We start from the raw sequence: 25,540 nt of genomic DNA, 5'->3' as shown, positions 1-25,540 counted from the left end.
AGGGACATGAGGATTGAGGGCACAGGGACCCCTGCTGGTGCTCAGATCTCTGTATCTCACAGGGGAGCGTCTCCTGAAATGATACGTACCAAGGACAAGAGAATATTCAAATTTATGCTGCAGAATTATTCAATTAGGAATTTGAAGTCTGTCATGAAGCATGTGCACACACAGCGTGTTTTCTTCTAGCCAGGCTATGTAGTTAGAACCCAAGTTAGAAAGGCCCCCAAAGTAGCTCATCAGAGTCCAGCCCCCCGCCCCAGGTGAAAATGCCTTGCAGGCAAAGGATCCAGTATAATCAGCAACTATTACAGAGGGACCACATCTGGCTCCTTTGTATTTATCTCATCAGACAGGCCCACATTTGAATAGGAAATGGAAACCAAGCTTCCAACCCAACCTCAGAGGGTCCCCTAATTTCTGACTAAGGCACATTCATTAGAGGCTGAAGAAATGTCACTACTGCTTATATCAGCCGTCTCTCAGCCCATTATGTTCATCTCTGCTTTGAAGCTATTCCAAAAAATAACCAACTTTAACTTTTAAATGGAATACTTTTTTCTCCTACAATTTTCTCTGAGGACCCATGGATTCCTACAAGTGGTTCTACAGACTTTCTAGAGTTTACCCAATCACTTCTTTGGAGACTCCATCCACAGACAGGGTGGTCTCAGTGGGGTTTCAATCACACCTCCCTCTGAACACTCACGCCCCCAGCCCTGGCAGCAGACCAGGTCCCAGATGGCTGGAGCACCCCTGGCCACAGGAACCGCCTCAAAGACAGGTAAGCAGGTGAGCCACTGAGGCTGCTTCTCCAGGACTCCTCTGGAGAGCAGAAGCTGAACACCTGTGACTTCAAAATGTACTTTGTGAGTCCTGCATAGCATTTTCAAAAGCAGAGACTTTTATAAGAAAAATCCAGATTTCTGGCTTTTCTTGAGAATTGGAGGACCTGGTGACCCCTGGGCCACATCCCCGAAGTGGCTGTGGCTGGTCGTGGTTTGTCACAGTGCCCAGCACATGGCCCTTGTCACACATTTATATTTCCTGCCTGGCCCCGCTCCCTGCTCTGTCGACCTGCTGCAGGAGACCACCCTGGCCTGAAGCCCCCGGGCCAAAAGACTTCCCATTGGGGATTTTTCCTTGAAGGGAGGAAGGCTGTGCCCAGGAGGGGAGAATGGGACAAATTCAGAAGATGGCTGATCCAAAAAGCAGAGTGACTCTGCCTAAGGATAACAGAAGCAAGACCGAGGGACACTCAGAGATTCAGCCTTTCAGGGCCTCGTGGTCACATCCAGGCCCTGCTGGCCTCCAGCCATCGGCCTTTCTCCTCAACCTGTTCCTCTGCAAAAGGGGATGAGGATGGGGCCATGATGGCTGTGTGGTTTGAGGGCTAAACGCTCTGGCTCAGGCAATCTGTGCTCAGTGCTCAATGCACATTTGCTCTCCCTTCTCCCACTGGAATGCACACCCCAGCCCATCTCGACTTCCCAGCTGCAGAAGCCCAGAAATGGCCTTTGGTGCTTAGGTCTGTGTGGGGCCTTCTGTCATTCATAAGTTTAATGGCCACTAATACAACCAGAAATCTTCGTTCCCAGAGAATGTTGTTTTGGGCTTCCCAGGTAGAGGGACGACTGGTAATCACCCTGCTGCAAAGACTCTGAAAGGCTCTGGCCTCACAGATACGAGTAGGGTTGGAGGTTTTTAAAACCCCATAAGTCTCTGTCCCACCTTTTCTCAGGAGGGCCTGACAGATTACTCAGGAGATGTTAATCCCGAATAAGTAACAGAGGCAACATGCAAATGCTCTGTTTTGCTCCTACCAGTGACCTGGGCAACAAAGGCGCCGGAATAAGGCGCACACAGGGAATGCTTCCCCAGAGCTGGGAGGCCACGTTGACCTGAGGACAACCTGTTTTCTATTTCAGGCACCGTGGGTTCCACGCAGCAAGATTCGATCTCAAGCACGCACAGACTTCTGAGAAGTCCTAAGGGTCTTTGGGGCTTTCTGCTGTTTGGGAGGCTGTAGATTGTGACTGTGTGTGTCTGGGCTGCTCCTCCCCCGTTTGTGAGTTGAGAGCCAAAGCACTCAGTGGGTGCATTTGCAACTTCTCAAAGGAAGGAGAGACAGCCCGTAAAAGGACCCGGTGCTTTTTCTGGGGCTGTTTACAGAGAAGTAACCCCTGTGTCATTTTCCCTAGCAGGGAGGTCCTTCCCTTGATTGCTAATCGTCTGTGTACTTTAGCCATGTGTGGCGTAAGCCGTGGTCGGGGCTCTGAGCAGCGAGGTCCCTCCACCCGCAGCTTTCTTTTAACTGCACAGAACACAGCAGGCCATGCCGGCCGGGCCACCCAGGGAGCAGCCACCGCAGAGTTCTCCTGCGGGAGACCTCCCTGTATTCTCCACTCTGCCCCTGACCACCAGGACAGCTGAGCAGCCCTCCCTGACCTCCCACTCAGGACACCTTCTCGTGCCTTCCACCCAGGTCAGCAGCGTGACCAGAGTGCCTGTCCTACTGAGGCTTTCTCAGAGCCAGCCAGCAAACAGCTCTCCCTTGAAGCCTTAGGAACAGCCCAGGAGGGGAAGTGGGCAGAGGAGTGGCCAATGGGGAGCGTGGCCTCCAGCCTCACTGCCTCCACACTGTACCAGCAAGGGCAGCTCTGGTACCACCACAAGAAGCGTGCTTGGGAGCCTCCATGGGACCCTTGATGGCTCAGAGCACTTGGGATGATTGGAGGCCTGAGGGGCTAGCTGGATCGAGGGACCAAGGGAGGAAGGAAGGGGAGACCAGGGCCTGATCAGAACGTTCTTGTTCTAAGGACAGTGAGCAAGGGATTGATGGCAGATTAAATTTCCATCTCTCAAAGATCCCTCCGGCTTCAGTGTGGAGGCTGGCCAAAGGAGGGGCAAGGACAGAAGCCAGGAGACGGGGCCAGGAGCTCTCATGGTCCTCCGGGGAGAGGGGAGGGGTGTGAAGGAGGGTGGGGTCGGTCCTGGTGTGTTCCAGGAGCTGGCCAAAGCCACTGCCTTCTTGGGATTTATGTTCTAGAGGGGCTGCTAGATAATAATACATAAAATTTCCACTTTGATCAGTTCTGTAAATAAAACTATGCGGAGTGAGGGGAAAGGGGTGATGAAGCTTGCGAGCACACAGATCCTGGGGCCCCAGCTCACTGAATCAGCACATCCAGGGGTGGCTCCCAGAGATAAGTTTGTTCAACTAATATCCCAGGTGAGTCTTATCATCAGACAAGCTTCAGAAAGAGACACATGAGGACCGTGGTTTGTGAAATCAGACACCCTAGGGCTTTAACGCTGCTCCTGCCACTTTTCTTGTGACCTTGGGCCCTCCACTTAATCCTCCCCAGCCTCATTTTCCTCACCCGTAAGATGGGAACCCAAACAGTGCTAGTCTGACAGGGTTGTTATAAAGATCAATGATAAAATGCACATAAACCACTTTGCCGGGTGCCTGGCCCATAGTGCGGTATATAAAATATGGGGGAGAGGCTCCATGAATGGTTATACTTGGTTCTATTTTATCAAGTCAATGAGTCTATACTAAGCTTCACTATTCATATTTTACATTTCAGAAATCAAACTCCTTTTCCCTTGTCCCCCAGGTTAGATCAAGTCCAGCTGGTCCCACCTCAGACCATGTGTCCCATCCCCATGGCCAACACTCTGGCAAAGCCATCATCCCCACTGTAACAGCTTCTGACCAGGGCTCTCCCTTACCACCTCCAAGCCTCTCATTCTCCACGCCTCCACCCTGCTGTTGTTGTAGTCAGATTGGGGCACTTTCTCTCTTAGTTTAACAGCTTTCCATTGCTTTCCAAATAAAACTCAACATCATTACCGTAAATCACCCAGTCTCACCCTAATCTGGCTCTAGCTCCACACTCTGGCCTCGCTATGGAAACTTTATGCCAGGAATTCTCACTTGCAACTTAAACTTATGACTTATTCTGGAAACCTTCAGTCCCTCCTCTGATATGCTTCCATAGCCTAAAACTCATCAGACTTAAAATTCATTAGTCTTGCTAGTGGTCATTTAATGTCTGTCTTCCCTTGAAATATTAAGTGCCATGAGAGCAAGTGTAGGGTCTGTCTTCTTAGAGACGTGCATCATATTGGGATTAAGAGCCTCAAATAATGAGACAACTTCCTAATTTCAACTCATGAGACAACTCCCTAGCTTCAAATCTCGGCTCCATCACTTACTAAGCATGTGATCTCAGCCAAATTATTTGGACATTCTGGGCTTCACCTTCCAAATCTACCAGTCTATGGGATTATTTTATAAATAAGTTAAATAATACATGAGAACTGCATAGACCATTGCCTGATAGACAGCAGACATTTACTAAAATTTTAACTGCTATTACAATTACTCACTCTAGACCTATATTTAGACATTATGTACTCAATAAATACTTGTTGAATGAAGAATATTCTTTATCTTACTTAGTATCGTGGCTTGAATATGCCCAACAGCTACCATTTAGTGGTACTTCTACTCCAGAGCTAGGCAGTCTTAGGTAGATAACTCATGTATTTTGTGCAGGATTAAGAATGGAGTTCCTATAGGATGATTTGGAGAAGAGATTCTGATTTCAGGAATAGAATATGTGTCATCAACCAGAATTTTCTTGGGTACGAGGTGATTTTGGAGTAACTCATTTGCAGAATGCTTTGAAAGCACTTTGGCTTCCAAGTTCTCAAATGCAATTAAAATAATGGAAATATTGTAGTATAATCTAATTCTTTTCCTTCAGGATTGCTTACTGCTGGTTAAAGTGTTGATTTTAGTATATAGAAAGCTATACAATATAGTGACATGGGTCCAATAAATGTCTTTAAAAAAAATCCATGCTCTGCATCATGAAGTGTTGCCTATCTTCACCAACACCATCTGAAGGCAGAGTTTTTGTGTGCTAGAAAAATATCAGGGGTATCCTATACACAAGCTCTGCAGAGCTCCCAACCACCATTTGGTGCATTTGATGTGGGATTTCAAAACAGTATGAACGTGCAAACCTCCTTCTGGACCCACCCCAGCAGGCAGTTCCTTCTAAACATTAAGGTTTGTTTTGATGCTCAAAAGTTTACCTGGGTCATTAAATACCAGACTTCCATATGCGTGACCGGGCCTAAAAGAGGTACCAGGAGAAGTGAGAATAGACATGGACCAGCCACATGCTCCAATAGTAATTGATACATAGTATCAAGCTGCATCAATAGATCCAGAAAGGGAGGGAGACTATATCCTTCACATTTCCCAGGTAGAGCGGGGAAGGAGCAGAGAGGTGGGCTGAACCCCCCACATGCACCCAACTGAGTTTTGACCTTAAGACAGTCTACAAATCACAGTTCTTCTAAAGAGACCAAAATGTTGTAGGTCACCATTCTAGTACTTAACAGCTCACCCTATGTCCCCATACTTTGGCTTTCTCAATGTCTTTCCTCAAAATGAGCCACACCTATCTGGAATAAACCCTATCACATGGTAATTTAAACCAAGGCTTCTTTATCTTGAATAAGAAACCCCTGGGGATCATATTCAAATGCAGATCATGACTCAGGAAGTCTGCAATGAGGCCGAGGACTCTGCATTTTGAGCAAACTCCCCAGTGATATTTATGCTGATGGTTTGTGGGCAACATGTGGGGCTTCGGTTGCAAGGGTTAGCCAGCTAGGTGCCCGCAGGGTGTGTGTGTGAGGGGGTGGGTACCCAGGAGACAACAAAATCCTGGAAGTGGTGTTCATTTTGGTTATAAAACATTTTTCCATTCCTTCTTTCCCAGTCTCCACACCAGTTTTATTCACACTCCATGGAGCCAGTCACCTTCACCCCAACCACGACTGGTAAAAATATGTTCATGTCATGCTCGGAATTCATCAGTCTCCATGCTCTATTGTCTACCTCCGGAGATGGAAAAGACGTTGCCTACTTTATTAGCTTGCCATGGTCTTCCCAGACTGTTCTGTTGTTGATTTTTACAAAGAAAATAAGCAAACAACTGGGAGAAAGGGAGCTGGTTAACACGGATAATTCTGCTGTTCTGTTAACTTTAAAATTGTGATGGAATTTCTGCTTTAGCTCAAAGTATCTGTCGGCCTTATTCCCCGACGTCAGCGTTTTAAGCAGACCGTCCGTCCCCACAATCCCCACATTTGGTTCTGACAAGAGTCTTGATAGTCTTTTAACATGTGCAATTGTAGGCCAAGATGTTTGTGTTTATGTCCCAAGCCCAGAATAAATAAATAGCTACATGGTATTGAAATCACCTGTCAAAATATCCTCTGTGTCTGCGGCACAAAGAGAAGTCTCTCGGTGTGATTGGCTAACTTGCTGGAAGAATTCAAAGGCTGTTTATCTCATTTAGTAAAAAAAAAAAGACCTATAATTACTACATTTTGACCCCAAGGCAGGCAATTACTTCACAAAAGCTCTCCCCAGGAAACCAGACATTAGCCTGGCTAATTAGGCTGACCTCACTGCAAACTGCTCTTCGCTGAGCACATGGTGACTGGACACCGAGGCAGGCTGCCGGGCTGCGCCAGACACAGGGCCTGCCAGGCAGAGGACACGGGCTGGCACTGCACTGTGTGCTGTGTTTTGTGTTTTACTACTTACTTTTATGTGCTCCTTGAAGCCCAGTCCCTCTCCCAGAGACGGGCTCTCATCAAAAAGAAGTGGCTCCCAGACAAACTGATCTTTATTGCGTAGGGTGGAGGAGGAAGCTGGAAAAAAGAAAAAAGAAAGGAAAGCAACTGAGGTCGTAAATTCTTTTTCGGTCTTTGCCCTTTAGGAAAATGGCTTGTTGTGTCAGCCAATTAGGCACATTTCCTAGCCCGCTTTTGTCCTCGCACACTTTGGTGGTTGACTTCTGTTTGGGTTCTGGGTTCTACGAGGCTGAGCTGATATATATATATATACGTATATATATATATACGTATATATATATATATATATATATATTTTAATGTCCCAAGCATGTAGAATTCTCTCCTGCTAAAAAAATCAGACATCTCCCCAAGGGGTGCTGGGAGGTGGATTACAAAATCATCGGGCCCCTTCCACACATGAAGAAACACATAGGAAGATGGTGTGAGCGGTTCCATGGCTGGTGAAAATGCTCTCCGTTGGCCCTGAACTCCAGGACACTCCAGCAACTGAAACAAGGGTCTGCACATTGGGAGGTTTTCAAGGAAGGGGAATTGGTGATTCTCTTCTAGGGATGCAGGCTAGAGATGTCCAGGGGTGAATGCACAACAGGATGCCTTGGAAGATGCAGAGATGGTTATTTGGTTGGGGCAGGTCTCAGAAAGCAGAAAGCAGCCCACATCAGCTTGAGTCAGCTTGGCTGAGGGGTCAGAATGGCCAGGCTGAGTCATCTCTTTGAGCTCACACGCTAGTGGTGTTAAAGAAAAAAATTATTCTGACACTTGTTAAAACAGAAGGAAGACGTTAGTCAGGACTATGGCAACAGGTGTCAGGACCGTGGCAATGGGAGAGAGATGGGGCTCCACTCTGAATATAGCCAAGACAGCTGGGGGTTTAGAGCCCAGGAGCAGAGCAAGAGGGTCAGTGGATGGAAAAGTACTAAGAGGAGACATCAAGGTAGGAGGATTCTTGCTAAACCAACCTAAGATCCTTGCTGAAGGAGGGCCAGTGTGATCGATACGGAGGGTAAGGGATGAGGAATTTGATCAGATATGGAAGGTGATCAGATATCAGGCACAGTGGGATTCTCCCTAACCTGACTTAGCAGGATTCTTGCTACGTCACGAGGCAGGCTGAAGACAGGGCCCGAGGATGAAGCCTCGTCGAGAAGAGGTTTCGGAGGAGTCTAAAGTTTGGTCAAGGAGAGAGTCTTCGTCCATGGAAGGTTGAAAGGCAAAAGGTGCAGAAGCACCTGGACCTTTCACCTAACGGTTTTAAAACAAGGACCAGAAAGGGAATGAAGCAGCTCTGAGCCAGGAGAGGTGGGTATTCTCGGGTGTGCACGTGGCTCATCTGGTGCTCCTGGCTTCTGGACAGCTAAGCAGCTCCAGCTGCCTGGCCACATGAGAACCAGGTGGAGAGCATTCCAGGAGGTCCTGAGGCAGAATCTCCCCAGGCTTCCTACAGATGAAAGAGGCGAGATGTTCTGTGACTACACTCTGAGCAGCCAGCAGCATTCGGTGCTGTACCTGCCATCGGAGGATCTGATGTTTACTCTACTCTACCTTGTGTGGCACTCTGGGAGTTCCAGGAAATTTCCCAGAGCTGTATGGAAAAGCTAAGACTAATGTTACACACTCATTCTTCCTCAAAGGCATCTGGGAGGGATAAATAATGACAAAGTGATGATGCCAGCATTTTGAATGACCATTTTGAAAGCGCATCACCTAATAATGCTCTGGTTGCATGGCTTGGGCTGTCGTCAGTCCCTCGTCTATCTCTTTCACCAAACTAAACCCTTTACTCAGGGTAAGATGACTCAGCCGAGTAGGGCCCGGGGTATGACAGAGAGGATTTGTAAAAGGTAAACCATGGCTCTCATAGGAATATCAAATGAACATATGCCAAGGATTTTATTTGACTTATCAATTAATGAGAGAACCAGTAAGATGTTAGCACTGGTTCAAAGGAGAACCCAAGGGACACACATCCATAGGCTGTTAAGAATACCGAAATGAATTTGCTTAGTAGATGCAAAAGTCACTCTTTCCACAGTGGGGGAAAGAAATCAATGGGACCTCGATCACATGCAAAATGTGTTTGCATTGCTGTCAGTTATCCACAATTTACAGAGCTCTAAAAAGCTCAATGGCAGTGAAAGGGGCAGACACCACATAAAACTGGACATAAAATCAAATAGATCTGGAAGACAGGCCAGATAGTGCCTAGTTTTCCAATGAAGATGCCCAGCTATCTTTTTGGTTTGTTTCAAAGCTTTTCACAGTTTTTTTCTAATATGTAATATGTACACACACACACACACACACACACACACACACACACGCCTGGGTGTGTTTTTCCACCTCTCTATTCATGCAAATGTTGTTTACTTTTTTTTTTTTCAGAGAGAGAGAGAGAGAGGTGAGCACATGGTAGCTGGGGTCGGGGGGGGGGGGAAGGGGCAGAGGAGGAGGGAGAGAATCCTAAGCAGACTCCATGCTGAATGAGGAGCCCGACTGGGGGCTCCACCTCACAACCCTGATATCCCGACCTGAGGCCGAAATCAAGAATAAGACACTTAATGGACTGAGCCACCCATACGTCCCCAAATGTTGTTTACTTTTTAATTAAAGCACTCTTCCCCCTTGTTCCCAGTCTGTCCACATATGGCTTACCCAACCTGCCTAGACCTAATAAATCCAAATCTGAGGGGGCCCAGGACTCTGCCTTTTAAGCAGCTGCCCCAGGTGAGTCTCTGATGTACAGCATACCCACCAGAGCGGTGGGGAGATGGTTCATGGATTAAAATTGAAACTTGAACCGTGGGCAGAATTTGGGAAAGAGAGCAGAAGGCATTCCAGGAAGTGGGTAGCTGTGGGGGAAAGGGCAGGGAAGTAAGGGTAAGTGTGGGAATGTCTGGGGAGGCAAGGATTCCCGCCTGAGGAAAGCGTGGCGGGGGGGGGGTGCAGGGAGGAGGGGAAGAATAGATCAGATGAGTGGGAGGTGCAGGAGAGGCAGACTCAGTCCTGAGTTAATGCACATATTTTTCAGCAGCAAATCAATATAAGAAAAGCAGTGTTTAAGGAAGGCTTGTGGGGGCATAGTAGACAGCACAGGCTCTGTTCTCCAATAAGATGGAGGCATGTTTCCTGAATGTGCTGCTCCATTTCAGTCTGGGAAAGGAGGAGATGCTTATTCAGAGAGAGAGCAAGAAGTGGTTGATTTCCTTAGATATAATCACTGAGAGACTGAATACATAAGCAGGCAATGGCCAGACCATATATAAAAATAGAACACTGACCCACAGTCTGCATCGGCCACCCAGGAAACCAATCCATGATACAGTAACCAGCCCAGAAAACCAACCTGCTGTCTCTAAGATTTTTACAGGAAGTCCGACCATTATCTCTAGCAGCTGCGCCAGGCAGCCAAACAATAACCTCTGTAACAACCGGCCCCAAATAACCAGGACTTGGTTAATAATGGACAACTACCCTAATTTTTGTCCCTGCCTCCAGTTTAAGATCAACCAGAGAAAGCCAAATCCTAGACAATCGAGTAGAATGCCCCCCTTGTAATTATCCCTCCCCCAGCTTTCCCAGGCCAAACAGCCTCCAATCAGTGCACACCTGAAGCCTCCCCTTCTCTCCACTATAAAGCTTTCCCACTCGTCTGCCTGCCTTGACCCTCTGCCAAATGCAAGTGATGGTGGCTGACTCCCTTGCTAGAACACACTCCGAATAAATAGCTTCTGCTTGTTCTCTTTGGGTGGTCTTTGTTTATTTCCACACCACAGTCATCTACATCTCTGCTCCCCCAGCATAAGAACATTTACACCCACAGACCTGCCAATTTGAACATGCAAGATTATTTTCCCTATTAATGCAATAGGCTTCATCTCCAGCATACCATTTATCATTCCTGCATGCCCCATATATCTCACTCATTACATCTCAGTAAAAAAATAATTCCATCAGGCAGCTGCAGGAAGTACAAAGAAAAAGTAGGAACTTAGAGATCATGGGTTCTAGTCCCAACCCTGTACCATCCATGTCTTCCTAGGTCAACATCTTCAACTTTCTGGGCATTTTTTTCCTGTTCTGTGAGATATGGAAATTAGTAGTAGATGGTCTCAGGTTCCCTGTAGTTCTAGCAACCCGTGATTTCAGAAAGAGCTACATTTCTCACTCCAGCATATTTTTAATGCACTGCTTTCAGAATTCAGAAATCCTTATACACCTACATTTTTAGGTGTCTTTGTCTTTCACAGGCTAGCTCTTTATTCATTGAGTTTTCTCACTTAAAAATTTTTTTCAGATGTTTCAGAATTGTATAGGAAAATGGATAAAAACTTCTTTTCCATCTGTTCCAAAACTTTTACTAAGCACCCACTCTGAAAATCACAGCACCGAATTACTTGGTAGTAAAAAGGAGATTAATGATTTGGTTTGTGCCTTGAGGACCTCACTCACAAATTGGAGGAATATGAAATTTGAGATTGTAAATCTACCTAAAAAATGCAGATGTAAAAAAATGGGCCTGAACAGGAAGTGCAGCGAGTGAGCACACGAGGCAAAGAAATTTGGTAATGACTTAGTCATGGAGAAGGTGGAATTGGAGCTGGGTCCGGAGGTAGGCAGTATTCAAACAGGTGGAGAAGAAAAAGAGAGAAGAGAAGGCTTTCCAGGAAAGACAAATGGTGTAAATCAAGAAAGAATAACTTGCGAGGCACCTGGGTGGCTCAGTCGGTTAAGCGTCTGCCTTTGGCTCAGGTCTTGATCCCAGCGTCCTGGGATTGAGCCCCACATGAGGCTATCTGTTCAGTGGGGAACCTGCTTCTCCCTCTGCCTACTGCTTCCCCTGCTTGTGCTCTCTTTCTCTCTCTGTCAAATAAATAAATAAAATCTTTAAAAAAAAAAAAAGAATAACTTGCTTTCAGAATCCCCCAAGTAGCCTTGTCAGACTGAGTTCTATGAGGGAGCAGAGATCAATAGCACAGGAATAGTGACTTTCAGTCAAAACACACAGGACAACCAAGGCCAAGCTGAAAGCTGCAACTTGTCTAAGTATTGCTTGGCACTATAAATTCTGTTTCCCATAAATCCTATAGTAAAACAGACTTCTTATTAGGGATTGAACAGACTTCTTCTTCCCGAATGAGGGGAAGAATTTGGCAATGTTTGCTCTGTGTGTGTGTGTGTGCACACACGTGCATGTGTGTGACCCTATTTATCTCTAGTAATGCTTTTAAAAAAATTATGCTATCATATACACAACATAAAATTTACCATTTTAACCATTTTTAAGTGTACAGTTCTGTAGTATTAAGTACATTCGATCATTTTTCATCATCCCAAGCTAAAACTCAATACCCACTAAATAATAATTCCCATTTTCCCCACCCAGGCCTCTGGTAACAACTGTTCCATTTTATGAGTGACTACTCTAGGTCCCTTATATAAGTGGAATCATTCAATATTTGTCCTTTGTGTCAAGGTGTTAGCATAATGTCTTCAAAGTTTATTCATGTGATAGCATGTATCAGAATATCATTTGTTTTTAAGGCTGAATAATATTTCATTGAATGTATATACCATATTTTGTTTATCCATTTATCCATTGATGGACATTTGGGTCATTTCCATCTTTGGCTATTGTGAACAATGCCACTACGAACATAGGCGTACAAATATCTGTTTGGGTTAGTTGCTTTCAGTTCTTTGGGGTATATCCCCACAAGTGAAACTGCTGGATCATATGGTAATTCTAGGTTTAATTTTTTGAGACTCTGTTATCTCATTTTTCATAGTGATAACACCATTTTACATTCCCACCAGCAATGTACAAGTGTTCCAATTTCTTCACATCCTCATCAACACCTGTTGCTTCCTGTTTTTTTCCTCAGTAACCATCCTAATGGGTATGAAGTGGTATCTCATTGTGGATTCTGATTTGCATTTCCCTCATGGTTACTGATATTGAGCATCTTTTCATGTGCTTTTTGTCCATTTGTATGACTTCTTTGGAAAGTCTATTCAAGTCCTTTGTCCATTTTTTTTTAAATGGGTTGTGTGGGGGTTTTTTTGTCGTTGAGTTGTAGAAATTCTTTATAGATTCTGGACATTAATACCTATCAAATAGATGATTTGCAAGTAGTTTCTCTCATTCTGTGGATTGTCTTTCCATTCTGTTGATGTGTCCTTTAATGCACGTACAGAAACATTTAATTTTGATAAAGGTCAATTTGTCTTTTTTTCTTCTATTGCCTCTGGTTTTGGTGTCATATCCAAGAAATCACTGCCAAATCTAATGTTATGAAGATTTCCCCCTGTGTGTGCTCCTAAGAGTTTTATAGTTTTAGCTCTTACATTTAGATCTTTGATCCATTTTGAACTAATTTTTGCATATGGTTTAAGGTAAGTGTCCAGTTTCATTTCTTTGCATGCGGATGTCCAATTTTCCCAGCACAATTTGTTGAATAGATTGTCCTTTCCCCCACTGAATGGTCTTGGTTCTCTCAGTGAAAATCGTTCCAGCATATAGGGAAAGGCTTATTTCTGGTCTCTCTATTCTTTTGCCTTTTAAGATAACTCATAATAAAATGATGCACCAAGATGGTGCCCTCTACTCCAAAAGAGAAAGAAATTGCTTTTCCTAATAATTATAATGAGCTTCTAGTGTGAGAAAATGCTTAGCTTTAGTTATTTACTTTTCTCTTTAGGAATTTTTAATAATTATACATTCACAAGAAGTTACAAAAATAGTCCTGAAGTCCCATGTACCCTTCACCCAACTTCTCCCAATGGTATATCTTATCTGTCTATAGGGAAATATCAAAACCAAGAAATTGACATTAGTATAATCCCAGATCTTATTCATATTTCATCAGTTTTGCATGTACTTGTGCATATGTGCGTGTGTGTGTGTGCAGTCCTATGCACTTTTATCACACGTGTAGATTCATGTAACCACCACCCTAATCAAGACACAGAATAATCCCACCACAAGTTTCCTTCGTGCTACCTCTTTATAGCCATGCCCACCTCCCTCCCTTCTCTCCCCCTCCCTAACCCCTGACGATCACTACATCTCTTCTCCATCTCTATGATTCTATCACTTCAAAAATGTTACATAATGTATGGAATATTTTGAGACTGTCTTTTTGCTCTCAGCTTTATTCCCTTGAGATCCCTCTCAAATGTTGAATGTATCAATAGTGGTTCTTTATTGCTGAGTAGAATTCCATAGTATGGATATTCCTGTGTGTTTAACTATCTGTCCATCAAGGAACATTGGGGCTGTTTACAATTTAAGGTTATTACAAATAAAGTTAAAACAATCATTCCTGTACCTGCTTTTGTGTGGACAATAAATTTCAATTTCTCTGGGGTAACTGCCCAGGAGTAAAATGGTTAGATCATATGGTATGTTTAGTTTTATAAGAAATCTTTAAATAATTTTCTAGGATGGCTGTACCATTTTACATTCCCACCAGTAATGTCTGAGGAGACCCGGTTTCTCTGCATCATCCCTAGTATTTGGTTATTGTGACTATTTTTTATCTTAGCTGTTCTAAAAGGTGTGTAGTGATACCTTACTGTGATTTTTCAGAAATGGCTTATAATTTGCCACATACCAGTTCAACAACTTTGCATTACTGTCTTCTTCCTCTGAGTCCCACTTGGAACAGAGAAAACTCATTCCACATTCCCTTCCCATTCCTCCCTTCATTATCCTAGGACTAAAGGAATGTAGAAAAGTGTCCCCATTTTCTCTTAGGTCACATAGTCCTAACCGAGCCTCAGTGATGGCCTTACCTTTGCTCTCAGCACTGGCCCTGTAGTCAGCAGGGAATGAAGGAAGGATGCCTCCGGCCAGAGGACTACGGGGAAGAAGCAAGGCTGTCCTTTGTGTCTGTGTAGATTCATTTTCTAGTCATAGTGCAGGTTGTTTTGCTTTCTGCTGCTTGGGGAGAGAGGGAAATGTAAATGTACCCACTGTTGGTTAAGCTTCCTGGACAGTAAAAACAAAGGCAGCTCTACTGCTTTTTTCCTAAATAATGTCAGATAAACCCTTGGAGAACTCTTCAAAGATGATTTGCACGTTTCAAAGACTTTTGAAGTTAGAAGGGGTCCTGGGCAAGACCCTCAGTAAACATCGCTTACGTGCCTACTGTGTGCCTGACTCTAGGAGGGGCGCTGGGCTAGAGCCCCGCGTAGGAACGAGCCAGACTCTCCATCTAGTGTGGGCAGATAAGATTGAGGCAGGTCACGGGCTCAGGCAGAAAGGAACAAGTGGTTGCTGGGAGTCGGGAGGACCCTGCAGCTCACTGCCCGGAATTGGGGAACTCAGTGATCAACTCACCCAAGGCTTCTCAAGCTTGAAGGAGGCTGAGAATCACGTAGAATGCCTACTAAAAACATAAATTCCTGGATCCCACTCCAGATGGACTGAATCAGAACCTCTGGAGGAAGAACCCAGGAAACTGTGTTTTATTTTATTTATTTATTTTTTAGGAAGCTGTGTTTTAAAACAAGCTATCCATATGTGCTATGGACTGAACTGTGTGCCCCCCTCGCCAAATTCATTTGTTGTTGAAGTCCTAAACCCCGATGTCATGGTATTTGGAGTTGGGGGCCCTTGGGAGGTAGTTAGGTTTAGATGAGGTCATGAGGGCGGGGCCCTCATGATGGGATTAATGCTGTTATAAAAAGAAACATGAGACACTTGCATACACGGATAAATGACCATGTGAGGGCACAGCAGGAAGATGGCCATCTGCAAGCCACAAAGAGGGCCCACCCCAGGAGATGAATCAGCCAGCACCCTGAGCTTGGACTTCAGCCTGCAGAACTGAGAAATCAATTCCTGTTGTTTCAGCCCCCCAGTCCTCGGTATTTTGTCATGGCAGCCCGAGCAGTCTCATACAATAGGATTCTTAGAATTAACCTGATGGAGAACCATGGACCCAATCGAGCCCTCTCATTTGACAGGTGAGGAGACTGAAGCACAGTGAAGTTAGAAACCTCATCTGGTGTCCCCATACCTCGTTAATGGCCTCCTCATGACTGAGTCCATGTTCTCTGATTTTTAAGCCAGGGCCCATGCTGCCCCCTCAAAGATGACAAGTAAGTTTATTTGCACCTCAACTCTAGCTGATGGCCAGTGGCTGCCAAGAGACACTGTGTCAGGAAGGAATCTGAGGACAACCCCAGGCTCAGGCGGTGTGGGCACCGTGACTGGCAGAGAGGGCACACAGAGTCAGAAGCATCACAGTTTCGGTGGGAAACCCGGACTTGGAATCCAGCTACCCAGGTTGGTAAGGGCTCTTACCACTTGACGTCACCGAGAACAGTACAACTTGAAGTTGTGGCCCAGGACAGCAGCAGCACCGGGGACTTACAACGGTGGATATTCTTGGGTCCTAGCCAGACTTACTGGATTGGGATCCCAGGGAACAGGGCCCGTGAATCTGTCCCCAGGCTGATGCCCGCGACAGCTTGAGAAGCGCTGCGCTAGAGAGTAAGGACCACGGTTCCATGTCTCTGGGTGGGGACCATGAGAAGACAGGATAAAATAAAAACTGCTTTACAAACGTGGACTGGTCTCCATCTCCCTAGCAGGAGTCCTACTGCCACAGGCTCACTCTGTGCCTGTGGGATGGTGGCTGCCCTGCCCGGGTCTCAGTATTTAGCAAGGCGCCCCTCACGTCTACTCCTCTGGTTGCATGTGGAACAAATGGAATCCCTCAGAGACCTCCTGAGAATGTCAGGATGTTTCTTCCAGTCCTCATCCCTCATAACCAATGAAAACATGCCAGGGCTGTGTATTTTTAGTTCAGGACATCTGTATATGCCAGCCCCCGAGCCTGCCTTCTAGCCACGTGGCCCGTGTTGTGCAACCACTACACTCCTTTATTACAAACCCTTCCATTTTCTGTTAAGTAATGTGTTTGGAAGCCTGACTGAATTAGAGACAGTAAGTATTTGATTGCTTACATTATTTTGGTTCAAACATGGCTCAAGGCCTGGGACTCATTTATTTATTTTTATACGGTACATTTCTATTTCACTTGGGGATTTGCCACCCCCATTCTCTCTTCCAGCAGCTCTCCCTTCGCCCATCCACTCCCCTTGCCACCTTTCTTCCCCATTCTGACTCTCTTGCGGGGTGGAGAGTTTGTGAAAGATGCCCCATCAGCAGCCTCCAAGCCAAAGACTCTGTTCCCTGCCAGTGTGGTTCGCTCGCACGTTCTGCTGCCCACCCAGGGCTGCAGACCTGACAGACAGAGACCACCTACCAGTGGCTCAACAAAGGCATGCATTTTCCATGAACTAGCCAGCCTGCTCCCTTCGGGTGCCCTGCTCCCTTTGGATGTGGGCCTGAGCTTGTGAAGGGAGAACCCTTCTTCCAGGAGCCGCTAAACCTGGACACAAAGCTTGGGGCAGGTTTTTGCTGAACATCATCCTGGGGAGGAAAGCTAGCAACATGGACATGACAGAATCAATATCCTATTACAGGTCCCCTGAGCCAAGCTGTCCCCTGCCTACCCCTGCCCCCATTTGCAAAAACAGCCTGCTCTGCATATGGGATGGAAACTGTGTCCTGGCAAAACACAAAAAGTAAATATTTAAAGGGAAAAAAGCACACACAAGGAAACAAAATGCTTTGCATTTATGTTTCCATGGTCTGCCGCCAAGTACCTCCCAGCCTCTCCCGGCTGGTGTTCAGCGTGCCATATGGTTGGAGACCAGCGGATTAAACCCTTCCATGGTTGTGAAAAACATCAGTCCATTTGGTCTGGCCTTTCTCTGCCTGCATTTGTTGTTCATTTGCGAGTTTCTCACATCCCCCGGCTGACTGCTGTCAGTGTGTTTACAGGTTTTAGATTTCTGATGGAATCTAAAACGCCACACCACACAGAGCCTGCTGCAGACCATCTCCAGGAGGAAGGGAGGGGGCCCTAAGGCGCTCAAATGAATGTTGGCGAACAGAGCCCTATGACATGTATTGTCCAAACCAAGCTCACATTTTGATGCTGCAGTGATGAATACTTCCCCCCAAAACTCAGGCCTCCCAAAAAAGTGATTTTCTGTGTTATCCCCCACTTGGCATCCTCCTGTGATCCTGCTGACCCAGAAGCTTGAAGGGTGGGGCCTGGCCAGGCAATAGGGGAAAACTGGCCAGCATTGGAGGGAAAGATACACAAGAGGAATGACGAATGACACCAGGGCTGTCTTAGAACAAAGCCTTGTCCACTTCTCACTTGGGGATGGAACTAGACCCCTGACTTTTCATGTTGAAGGTATTGCAATAAATTGTCATAAGAAATGAAATTAAAATATCCCCCAGTTGGGAGAGTGAAAGCACAGCACCCATGTGATGATTAAGGGAGACAAACAGATGTAAGGGAAAGCTGGGCCTGTTAAGGAAGCTAAGAGATAAGCAGTTGGAGTGTGATTTGCACATCAAAATTGGACTTCCAAGCCCTGGGCTCATAGCCTTTTCCCACCATCCCTCATTTTGCCTAGTGGCTTCTACACACAAAGCCTTATGGAGAAAATTCTGTTCTTATTTCTCACTCAGCTCTATCTAGTTCACGCTGGGATTCTGTTCGATTTGGGCCCTGTAACACATTGAGTTGGTTGAGGAAGATTATTCAGCAGGATTTGTAGGCGCCTCTTGGCTGTGGATTTCTGGGTGGGCTAAGGCGCCAACAGATGTGTGTTCATCTTTGAACACAGGGAAAGACATAATACAAACTCATCGCATTTATTTTTTTGCAGCTTCTAGCCTGGGTTCACAGAGAGGCTGTCACTATCATGAGTCAGAAGTTCCCTGATTTGGAAAGATAAGAAGTATACTTCTTTATTATAGCAAATCATGCCTTGAAGTTGCATGATTATTGGAGCGAAGACTCTAGAGACTTGAAGAAGTCATTTCACCCTCACCTCTGGTCCTTTGAGTACTAACTTTCAATTTGGACTTTTATAGGACCGCTGACTTGATAAAATGTCCTAATGTGTCAAAATGTGTCTAGCGTCATTCACGTGAGTGATATTTACAAGACCAGAAGTGATTGGAATTAACCTTTGAGTATATTCTAGTAGAGAATCTCAAACCCTAAGAGGTAACACCATGAGCCAACACCACCAACACCACCAACATAGCTATGTAAGACTAGAAAAACGTGCCACAAAATATAGTAAGCCCCAGAGTGGACATGAGAGACAAGTGAAGGAAAACTGAAGAGAAGTGTCCCCAGATCTGCAAGGAAAGCCACATTTTGACCAAAGCAAAGAAGCAGCCATCCTCCTGATGTTATGAAGAGATAAGCAATTTTAACTGCGAAACATATAAACTAGAAATGGAACACAACATTCTTTCAAAAAATACTAATGTCACTTAAAGGCTATAAATTTTCCTCAGTATAGAAATCTGACCATAACTCTTAGGTTTCAACAGGAAGTGTTTTTTTTCCCTTAATTTTGAGATAATTTATCATTTTTTAATTTAAATACAATTTAGTTAACATATAATGTATTATTAGTTTCAGAGGTAGAATTTAGTGATTCATCAGTTGCATATAACACTCAGTGCTCATTACATCACGTGCCCTCCTTAATGCCCATCACCCAGTTACCCCATCCCCCTACACCTCTCCCCTCAAACAACCCTCAGTTTGTTTCTTACAGTTAAGAGTCTCTTATGGTTTGCCTCCCTCTCTGTTTTTATCTCATTTTATTTTTCCTTCCCTTCCCCTATGTTCATCTGTTTTGTTTCTTAAATTTCATGTATGAGTGAAATCATATGGTATTTGTCTTTCTCTGACTGATTTATTTCACTTAGCGTAACACTGTCTGGTTCCATCCACATCATTGCAAATGGCAAGATTTCATCCTTTCTGATAGCTGAGTAATATTCCATTGTATATATGAACCACATCTTCTTTATCCATTCATCTGTTGAAGGACATCTCTGCTCCTTACACAGTTTGTCTATTGTGGACATTGCTGCTATGAACATTGGGGTGCAAATGCCCCTTATTTTCACTACATTTGTATCTTGGGGTAAATACCTAGTAGTGCGATTGCTGGGTCATAGGGTAGCTCTATTTTTAATGTCTTGAGGATCCTCCATACTGTTTACCAGAGTGGCTGTACCAGCTTGCATTCCCACCAAAAGTGTAAGAGGGTTTCCCTTTCTCCACATCCTCGCCAACATTTGTTGTTTCCTGTCTTGTTAATTTCTGCCATTCTAACTGGTGTGAGGTGGTATCTCATTGAGGTTTTGATTTGTATTTCCCTGATGGCTAGTGATGTTGAACATTTTTTCATGTGTCTATTAGCCATTTGTATGTCTTCTTGCGGGAAGTGTCTGTTCATGTCTTCTGCCGATTTCTTGACTGGATTATTTGTTTTTTGGATGTTGAGTTTCAGAAGTTCTTTATAGATCTTGGATACCAGCCCTTTATCTGAAATGTCATTTGCAAATATCTTCTCCCATTCCGTGGGTTGCCTCTTAGTTTTGTTGACTGTTTCCTTTGCTGTGCATAGGTTTTTTATCTTCATGAAGTCCCAAAAGTTCATTTTTGCTTTTGTTCACTTGCCTTTATGGATGTGTCTTGAAAGAAGTTGCTATGACCAATGTCAAAGACATCACTGCCTATGTTCTCCTCTAGAATTTTGATGGATTCCTGTCTCACATTGCGGTCTTTCATCCATTTTGAGTTTATCTTTGTGTATGGCGTAAGAGAATGGTCCAGTTTCATTCTTCTGCATGTGGCTATCCAGTTTTCCCGGCACCATTTATTGAAGAGACTGTCTTTTTTCCATTGGATGTTCTTTCCAGTCTTGTTGAAGATTAGTTGACCATAGAGTTGAGGGTCCACTTCTGGGCTCTCTATTCTGTTCCATTGATCGATGTTGTCTGTTTTTGTGCCAATACCATGCTGTCTTAATGATCACAGCTTTGTAATATAGCTTGAAGTTAGGCATTTTGATGCTCCCAGCTTTGGTTTTCTTTTTCAACATTGCCCTGGCAATTCAGGGTCTTCTCTGGTTCCATACAAATTTTAGGATTGTTTGTTCCAGCTTTGTGAAAAATGCTGCTGGTGTTTTGATAGGGATTTCTCTGAATGTGTAGATAGCTCTAGGTAGCATAGACATTTTAACAGTATTTGTTCTTCTAATCCATGAGCATGGAATGTTTTTCCATTTCTTTGTGTCTTCCTCAATCTCTTTCTTAAGTGTTTTAGAGTTTTCTGAGTACAGATCTTTTACCTTTTTGGTTAGATAATTTATCATTTTTAATTTGCCTTTTTTCCTTTTAACAGGTACCACCAGATTATTTTCCCAAAGTGTATGCTAGTTCAGACCCTACCAGCATCATAAGGCATGAGAGATAAGTCTCCCCACATCTTTACTGGCACTGAATATTATCACTATTATTATTTTTTGCCAAGCTAATTGGTAAACCATTGGATCTCTTTATTGTTACATAACATTCCTTCAAATACTGGTGATGTTGGGCATATTTTCAAATGTTTGACAGTCATTTTCATTTCAACTTCAATGAATTGCCCACTTTCCTACTTTCTTTCTCTCTTTATTTTTTTGCTCACCAACTAAGGACCTGCACTACTATGTCTGGGGAAAGGGGCAGGCATGGTCCTTGCTGGGGGTGGTCACTGCTGACATTATGCACCATCAGCTAATGGTGCTGCTGCCACCAGATAACAATTCTTCACCATTGGTAGGCACTGCTACCCCAGATGGCATCAAGATGTCCTTCATAGCTGTCTTCCCTGCTGGCTACTTGTTGAACCCCACAGACCCTTGCTGCCATCCCAAAGCCACAGCTTAGTGACCCACCTCTGCAGGTGCCCAGGCAGCTGGCCACCTGGGACCACACCTGAGAGCAAAGCTTCCACCCTGCCCCTCTCCACCTCGGAAGCAAAAAAGCTGTGCTGTTCTTCAGAGGACTAAACCCTTTTCAAAAGATCCAAGTGGTCCCTGAAACATTTTTTAAAGGCTGTTAAATCTTAATTTCCCCCTCAGTAGAGGGGTCTCCTCAAGAAGAAGAAGGGAGATACTTCCATTTTTCCTTGGTACATTTACCAATACAAAGTAAAATTTAAAAGATACTAGTTAATTTTTAATTTGAGATGATTTTTTAACACTGCTTTTCAGCTTACTGTTACTGAATGCATAACCTGTAGGCATATTTTCATACTCTTAAATAACCTTTAAAATACTATATTAATAGATACATATGTGTATTATATATGTGTGTATGCATATATAACTACACATATATAATAGTTTCCACTAAATGTAGGGATGCTCCTATATTTGGATTCAATCTTGAATTTTTGCCAAAATCTACTTCAGATTTAGCATCAGCCTTTAGAAGGCCAAAGAACTGAATGTTGACTTCAACTTCATTTCTGGTATCCCCAAACTTGGATATGACCAATGATTGTGAGAACCCACAGATTCTCATCATATCTAATCAGGAGAACAACAATAGTAATATGAACCAAGCAAGATATCATTTGAACTGATTATTAATGTCTCATTATTTACCTTAAGGTCTAGATAAGCATTCTGAATACAACAGGGGACAAAATCTCCTTATGTATTTTATATGTTAAAATTCTATCAGTCAGTTATAGATTGCGAAAAATATTAACTTCACATGAAAAACAATTGTTAACAATTTTCCAATTATTAAATGGGGACATAGACAAATGATTAATACAAATTTTAAAAGAGCAAGTTAGCTAAGTAACTAAAAAAATATTGTATCTTTTTAAAGCCAATATACATCAATAAAAATTTCAACAATATAAGGGGGAAATAACCATTAAATTATACTATAATGCTAATATTTAGAGAATTATTTGGCAGGGAAGCATTACTAATGTTAAACAAAGCAAACTTTAAGAACTATGTTGAATTTCTGGTTACTTAATTCCACATAGACCATGGATCTTTCCAGGAAAGTTCCTATTTTGGAATTCTTATCTATGAGAATGAATTTAAGGCAGAATTTCATATTTGTCACCCTGAAATTTTTTAAGGAGGAAAATAAATCCACAATCATACACTATAACCTACACACCCTGATAAATAACTATTAATCCAGTTATAATAAAGAATAAAAATTAAGAAGAAAGTCCCGCAGATAAATGAGTTGCTTGAAGTATATACTTTCACTAGCCAAATTTCAAAACAACAGATTTTGTATGAGTTCTTTCAAAAGATAATTTTTATGGTTTGAGGTCTATGGAAACTAAAATTTTGATCAAAAACTTGTCAAAATCTTGCTCTGGTGAAGGCTGTTTTCAGTAGATGAAGACAAAGGACTTTTGTGATTTGATTTACTCAAGTGATTAGGTACAAAGTTCCTCCCAGAAAAGATATTATTAAGAAGTCTTTCCTCCTGAATCATATTCTGCTGTGTGCCGAAGGCTTAGTGGTGTTATTAAATGTGCTACTTTTGTACTTTTTACATCAGTTTGAAGTCTAGTGTCCTTCGTCTATTTTGATGCCGGGAGGCTCTGGTTCTTCCCAGCAAAGTGAATCTTATTGAAGAAATATTTATAAAATGAAAAGTCCATCAAGAAAAGTGTTGGGCAATTGCCTCTGACAAGAACAAACACAGTGAAGGCTACAAGTGATTTAGGAGTCACAAGCATCCCACAGTTGTTTGCACTCTTTAGTTGCATACTGAGAAAGCTATGATGACACAGAACTGCTGCCTGTGACTGCCAGTGAGTGGGCCTCCCATCATTCCTTTCCATCCAAGGACAAACCACACGACATAGAAGGAATTGTGGAACTGCCTTATCGTGTAATTTTATGAAATGTACCAACAAACTCAAATAGCCGCTATTAGGTGTTCAAAGGCTGCTTGAGCTACAAAAAGCTTTAAACTTGGGCCATGCAGAGAATGCCAATTTAGCATGTACAAACAACCAAAATTTGCTTGCAGAGAAAGTAGCTCATTTGTAGTGCATGCTGAGAAATGCACCACCTGATGGGCTTTGAGAAGGCAAGTGTCTCAGTCTCTAGCCTGCTGTAAGGTCCTCCCACATTCCCGCTGCCAGAAAGGTATTGGGCTTGGCATACAGGCAAGGGAGAGTTGAAGTGTATGTGGAAATTCAGATGATAGTGTTATCTTACAAGCCAATTACATTACTCCATTGCTCTATTTTTAGAGTGAACATTTAAGGACAAATTTTTCCTCGAGTGCATGCAAAAATATTAGAAATAAAGATGACCAAGGTTTGTTCTTTCTCTCACCACGGTTTGTTGAAGTTGAGTTTCTCTTGCTCCTTCTGGGCTATATAGTTCTTTCCAGGCTACTTTGCAGCAAGTTGAGTCTTGAGCACCACCTTCCACTGGAATCTGAAGATCTAGTAAGAGCTTCAGTACGTGACTAAGCTTTCAATGGACTCACCAAAGGAAGCTTTACCCAACCTGGGCCCCAGAGACTTCTCAAATGCCTAGTGAAGAGAATTCCCAGGAAGGCTCAGCTACCTCTCAACTTATCTCAGAAGTATCAGTAAGGAACCATAGTAAATTGACTCTCAAACCCTAGTATCAAATTCCCTTCCCCTCTATCAAATAGCAGGACAGAGAGAAGAACTCACAGTGTTTGGTTTACTGCACACTCAGCAGGAGAAGGGGTAGAGTAAGGACATTGTTAACTGCACAGAAAGAAAGGATGGAAAGGATAGATGGTGCCATTTATTAAATACCAGTGCCACCTCAACCAGCTCTCTATGCTTCAGAAAGAATGACAGCAGAAGGAAATTGATGTTGAATCAAGGGTGGAAAGATTAGATGTAGCTGTCATTATTGCCTGTATCATAGAGATCTTTCTGAGCGTACCAGCATGGAAAAGAAATATGACATGGAGTCGATGTAAACATAAACCTCACTCTTGTACTGTTTTTTCTTGCTAGTAATGTTAAGATCATCATGCAGCAGGTTGGGAACACTGCTTTATGTTAGGACAAACTATGTATTTTGATAATCTATGATGTAAGCTCTGTCTTTTTTGTATCTTTTCTACCTTGATACCAGTCATTTGTGAGGAAGCCATGTAGTTTGCATTTGAAGACTTCCGTATACTTTAGCTCCACTTTTTGATTTGACCCAAAGAAGCACTAATAGGTTTTGAGCGTTGCCTGTGTGTTTTAGAAGCCTGAAGTCATTAAGAAAAAACCTAACACCAAAAATTGGAAGCCAAGTAACTTGTGCAGAATGAATACATAGAAACCATTGGGAGGTTTGGCTAGAGCATAATTAGGGTAGGGTGCATAAACTAGATTTTCTGGCTTTCAGAACTTTGAATTGTAATAAAGATTTTTCAGTGTGCTATTTCACTTTTCAGTAGCAAATAAATGTGTGTGCACAGAGGATCTTACTAAAATTGAGACTTATTTGAAAAAAAAAAGAAAGAAAGATGACGAAGTGAAGGCAGCAATCTGAGGTTATATTCAGGTATTCTCTTCAAGCAGTGCATTCATTTTCAGTTTGGGGGCTGCTCCAGCTCCATAGACGAAATCTTCAGGCACAGGAGATGAAGACAGTAGAAGATTTGACTTTAGCTGGTTATGTTTACAGAGGGTTTCTCAATGTTTGCCTTATTGACATTCGGAACTAATAACTCTTTGTTGTGAGGGGCTGGCTGTCTGGTGCACCGTAGGATGTTGAACAGCATCCCTAGCCTCTACCCTACTGGGGTCAGTAATACCTCTCCCCCAGTTATGACAATCAAAAATGTCTCTAGACATTGGCTAATGTCTCCTGGGGGACAAAATCACCCTGAGAATCTTTGGCTTAGAGGAAGGAAATC

General features: G+C 43.5%; 1 pseudogene; it reads left to right on the top strand.

Annotated features, from left to right (window-relative positions):
- Window positions 1–741: 741 nt before the first annotated feature.
- LOC113934099 lies at window positions 742–24,607 on the top strand (annotated as a pseudogene).
- The last annotated feature ends 933 nt before the right edge of the window (window positions 24,608–25,540 follow it).

Source organism: Zalophus californianus, chromosome 13 (genome assembly GCF_009762305.2).
Source record: "Zalophus californianus isolate mZalCal1 chromosome 13, mZalCal1.pri.v2, whole genome shotgun sequence".
Lineage (NCBI taxonomy): Eukaryota > Metazoa > Chordata > Mammalia > Carnivora > Otariidae > Zalophus > Zalophus californianus.
This window is presented reverse-complemented; position numbering and strand designations above follow the sequence as displayed.